Here is a 6,000-nt window from a genome sequence, read left to right on the forward strand (position 1 = left end):
TTTTAATTTTTTTTGTAGAAAACTGATTAATTCCTTGACACGTTTTCCTGGGTCCTCAAACTCACCACACTCCCATCCCAGAGTGATTGCTACTTTTAGGATTTACACTATGAAAACCACCACATTAGGAAGTTACAGATAGGGTTATTACCTCCAGAAAATCCCAAAGTATTAGCATAGTAGCATATCTAGAACCTAAAACTAAGAGTAGGCTTTAGTTAATGGGTCTAATTAATAGATTGAAGGGTTTTTTTTTTGTTTGTTTGGTTTTTTTTTTTTTTTTTTTTTTTTTTTGGTACAGTGTTTTCCAAATTTGCAAGACACAGATAGCATGGTCAGGAATTGGCAGAGTTCTTTTAAACAGAGAAATCTTAAATTTCCTCATTCATCACCTATGATTACAGGTGATTACTGGCCAAACAGATCAATCCTGGCAAAATGTGGGAGGGGTTTAAACGGGATGTGAATTCCAAGAGTCAGGGATCAGAGGCCATTCTGAGGACTGTCTGCCTCATAAGTTTTGAGGAAATACACATAGGAAGAATAGTTTTTTTTTTTTTTTCCCTCCTGGATCTGAGACTAATTATGTGGCATTAATCAAGTCATTTCTGCTCATCTATAAATTGGGAAGGTTGAACTAAAGTCAAATCTTCTGTGAAAATATGTCTTTCTATATTCATATATTGCATTATATATCTTCAAAGTATTTTCCTATAAATGATGCCACAGGCTGGCTAGAACCCAGTTTCCCAGAACAGGGCTGCCTCTAACCCAGGATTCAACCCACTTTTTCCTTCAAAGCCATAGGAATCCTCAGGATAGTCTGACCTCCCTTCACTTAGGAGTCACCATGGCTCTGGACTCCACAAAGTTCTTCAAAGCTTGAACTTTTCAAAGTTTGAGGAGGATGGTATCATTCACTGAATCTTAAGAAATAATTAACCTCCTATTGAATTAGAGATTCGCTTTCCTATCCCATATACTTTGCCTCATCACACAGAGGTATGAAACTCTCAGGAAGTTTTCTTCTATAAAAATACATCCAGTGACATGGTCTGGTGGCAATGTAGCTCTCCATGGTTACCCTGGGATTTCCTCCCACCTCTTCATCTTCATTATGAAAGGAAACTGAAGATCAAGTTCTCCTCTGCAAAAACAGTCCCAGATACCACCTCTACTGCAATAAGCTCCTAACCATGGGCAGTTGTAGCAAGGCCCTGATTTAACCATTTGGATGTGGTAGCCAGCCCAGACAGCATGGACAACATGCCCGCACCTTCTAAAATGGACCAGGACTAACCATCCTTCATGCTAACTGCCACATACAAAATGCCTTTGTCATGCACACTTCCCAGGACAAGTATGTCAACAAGTAGAAAAACTCTAAAGTTTTCACTCCTTGACTGAACGGAATATCAAAAAAAGTGCTATTATGGCATTCCTTCAGAATATGCATGTTGATCCTTCTTGTAGGCCATAAAAGGTGCAGAGAAATCAAAATTGTATAATCCTTAAAATAGAGACAACCTGACCCTGTAAAGTTTAACATTTTATACAGAAATAAGCAACTATACACTATTAAAAATATTCCTGAGTAAATTGGGGGTGAAATTATTTATTCCAAATACGAACTTCTATGGAGTAGAATTTTGTTGCCATCTACACGATTTGAAATTTTGAAAAAAAATATGAAAAAGGAAAATGAGGTGAAGAATTGAGGGTAATTTTAAGAGAACAGGCATGGGTAAAAGCATTCGACAAGCATTAAATCACACACACAAAATTAACTGACCAATGCAATGTGCATTTAAGTGGAGAGAATTCTAAGAAATTGTGGAAAGGCTGCCCTCTTCAGACACAGTTTTTTTTTTTTTTTTTCTTTTAAAGTTACTATAGATTTTCTACCAATTTTCTATACAGGGGAAAATAGAGTTTGGGGTAAAATATTTTTTAAATCAGAGCTTTTGCTCTAATAAATAAATGTCAAACACGTACATGGAGAAACTGTTATTAGGTACTAGTTTGCCTGTCTGGACTTGCCTGGAGTGTGCATCTTATAAGTATTCCGCGTGGCTGCTGAAGCACCTAAGCAAGCTTTGGAATCCTGAGTGGTAATTAATTAATGGAGCTGTCTGGGACTGAAATGTTTACCTCAGCTGTCACGTACCTAAGTACATTCAGAATAACCACCTGAATTCACAATAATTGGCTTTCATGTCATTAGAATTTTTAATAGCCGTGATGAACTCTACTCTTATTCTACACAAAACTCTTGTTTTCTGTTTTATTCCTGTCAATTCTACACAACCTGAAATGACAATTAAGAGAATCCTGTCATAACACGACACATTATGCATAGTTGGGACCTTTGGAGGGCACTAATTGTGTTGTCAGCAGAGTTCCTTAGAATATTCTATTGACAGGTTGTAGGGAAAACTGAGTGGAAAACTTCATTTGAAACACAACTTGTGTTTTCTGTATGTTCTGATCTGGTCTCCCCACCCCGACAAGTATTAATTTTTTCAATGACCGAATTTAAGGTAGAAGTCTAGTATAATGAGATGGATTCTAAGAACCACACTCAAAAAGTAATTTTAATTCTTTATACTCAGTCCTGAATGAATTAGAGCAAAACAAAAAGAAACCCAACAAATGAGAAAATGATCCCCATCCTATTCTTCTGTAGGAAGAACAGGAACAAGTTTAGTTTGCAAGGTAGCCTATTTTGCTTCATAATGACAATGCAAGGAAAAAGCATATAATATACTCACTTAAACAGAGGTCCTTGGAGAGGGAAATGCTAAACACCGTTTTTGAGAAACAGTTGTTTATGAAAATCAAATTGGAGTTTATAGGAAAATAGTGTGTGCAGCAATGATAACTGTTGATTTACATAGTACTTGACATGCATAATATATGTATGCATCTCAGCAGACAGACATAAGTATAGAACTAAGTTGTTTATCATTTGAGGTGACCGTGCACAAAGGAAATGTGTGCCAGCATGTTTCTCCGCCGGCTTCTAATATTCGGTTTCATGTATAATTGATCATAATTTTATGATGGTTAAAATAAGAGTAAATAAATTATGAGGATTTAAAATATCATCCATTTGCCAGAATACTCAGCTTCTCTTTGAATGAATACTAAACAATTGCTATTCTTGAAGATATTTCTAGCAGACTAGCAATTTCCTTGAATTCATGTGCTCCCAAATTACCTGGGTCCAAAACTAAAATTGGTTAAAAAAAAAAAAAGTACCCTTTAAAGATGACCTATGCTTTATATTCATACATATCTTAAATTCACAGCATTTGGGCAGAAAAGTCAGACTAATATCAAACACTGAGCTCAGAGTATGTCTGTTTACTGGGGAAAAAATGAGGAAATACCTGATGGAACTGAAAGGAGTGGCTTCCTATTCTATAAGAAGGCCTTTAGGTGGAGAGAGGTTAATCACATGTGCCATAACCTCTGGGATTTCTAATATAAGTACATTCACTTACATAATTAAAATTATCTGAAATTATATCATGAACATGCATTCAAACATAAAGTTAGATACACAGGTATATAGGCTTGCATAGTTCACACATATATAATATAGGTAATATATGTCATATAAGTATAAATATATACAGGTAATTATATATTTATCATTTATGTATGCATTGTAAATATATGATCATATTTATTAGTATGTGTGTAATATGTTATATAGCTGATATATATTACACAATGTGCTACATATAAAATATAATATATAGTACATAATATATACATATTATATACCATATATACTGTTATAGTGCTGCCTAATCTTATATATAAAACTATAAAACCTATAGATTCTACCTTAATTTGGAACTCAAGAGATTTTCTCATCTTTTTTTTTTTCTTTTTTTATGATGCTACAGATGGCACCCAGGGTCTATGCATGCTAGGCAAGTGTTCTACCACTAAGCTACATATCCAGTCCATGATCTTAATTTATATAATTTCCACCTTCAATAAGTACCTGAGAATTAGACCCTTTTCATAAGGGGTGATGCCACTACATCTGTTCTTCTCACAGGACTTCACCAGACTTCCTTCTTCAGTCAGAAACATGCCTGATATTGAGCTAAGGCCTTACTCCTTCACATCTAAAACTAATCATTTTTTTCATTGGTACTTGCTACTTCAGTGTGGGTCTACTGGCTATTTTAAATACAATGTTGTGAGATAGTCATTGATACCTTTCTTGTAAGTTCTAATGAAAAAAATACCAGGTCACCCAGGATATTTGAAAAAGTGATTTAATGGCTAGTGCTGGGCAAACCTGTTGGAAGTAAGGTGGGTACTGCAATCCTGCCCTTCCCAGCCTCTTCAGGTGTTCTGTGCTTTGATTAGCGAACTTTAGGAGGCACAAGACAGTGGTCAAGGTATCAGCACAAACATTTTAAAAGGCTCTCAAACCCCTTGTTCCCTCACATGCACATTAAATAAGCCAGCATTCATGCCAATTTTCCCTCACAGAACAGCCATTATCAGCTACTGTTACCATGGCACAGACACATGCCAGGGGAAACCCCACACAGAAGAGTCATTTTTGTGATTATTTGGCACAATCAAGATGAGAAAAAATAATAGGACCAGAGCTCAAGCAATGCATAGCCATTTGCCCCACAGGAACAAAATATCCATGAAAACAAACAGTGCAGGCAACCAATATGGCAAATTCCAGGCCTGGGCTGGTCTTCATAATCACTTATAAAACTGTAGGAGGAAAAGAGAGATGTCCAACCAATCGTTCTCCCATGCTTTGCTGTTTGCTTCCTGGCTTCATTAGTGAGTGGGCAGTAGCTGCCCTTTCTCAAGGGAAACCTCACAGCTTTGCTGTGAGCGAGGAGGCTTGTGAGCCACATGGCATAGGTGAAGGAGCACTTCGTTCTGGTGGCACATACAACTCCTTTCATCATGCAAAGCAAAACTACTCATGTCTGGATACAAAGAAAAGTCCTACAGCTGTGCATGGAAGGGGGCAGACATTTCCCAAGAGAGCTGTCTTTCACCTTGCTGCTTCAGCATTTCCCAACATTGCACAGGTCCAAGGTCCATGCATAATATTACATTCAGAATACTAGAGCTAGAATTATCCACAATGGGCTTCTGTCAACGAGCTCATCCAGTTCCCATTCCTGTGTTTTTGGGGAACAGCACATTCCTTTGAGAAACTCTCACACCTCCACTACACATGGCAATTCAGTGCCTCTTCTGGTCAAAGACTCGAGCCTGTTAGGCAGTCACTTCATTGAGAATTTGGATCTTGAATGGAATGGCCCAAGGGCAACTGGAGGAGAGTCATCCTGACAGAGGTGCCCTGGAGAGACCATTTATCAGCTTCTACAGCTGTCCTAGCTTCCCTTGCAACTGCCTTTTCCAAGTGCTGGAGGCCCATTTTTATTTTTTGCTCTTAAATTTAATTATATGACCTACACCATATCCTTCCAATAAATTCCATTTTGCTTAAGTTATCCAGGGCTAATAACTTCTATTGGCTCAAAACCAACATGTCATAACTGGTACAGATCCCTACCAAGTACCTGTTTCCAATTTGTTTTTCACTATTTACTGCACACTAAGTTCTTTTCATCATATATATATATCATTATTCAAGTATACACATTGTAACATATAGTATATTATATTCTACTATATTATATTCTGTTGTATTATATATATATATACCATCTATTTTTGTCATCTTTCAAATATCTCAATGATTGCCAAATGGTTGCAGTTACTTTAAAGATAAGGATGTAACCAAATCTCAAATAGGTTAATCAGTAATGCATCAGGATCACCTTCTAGCTTTGTTGAACTACAAATTCCTGATACCCATCCCCACCTTGCTGATTCAGTAGATCTGCGAAGGATCCCCAAGAACTTACTTTTCTAACAGGTTTCCAGATGATGATGTTGCTGGCCCTGGACCACATCTGAGCACCAATAGATTAA

This window comes from Sciurus carolinensis, chromosome 17 (genome assembly GCF_902686445.1).
Source record: "Sciurus carolinensis chromosome 17, mSciCar1.2, whole genome shotgun sequence".
NCBI lineage: Eukaryota > Metazoa > Chordata > Mammalia > Rodentia > Sciuridae > Sciurus > Sciurus carolinensis.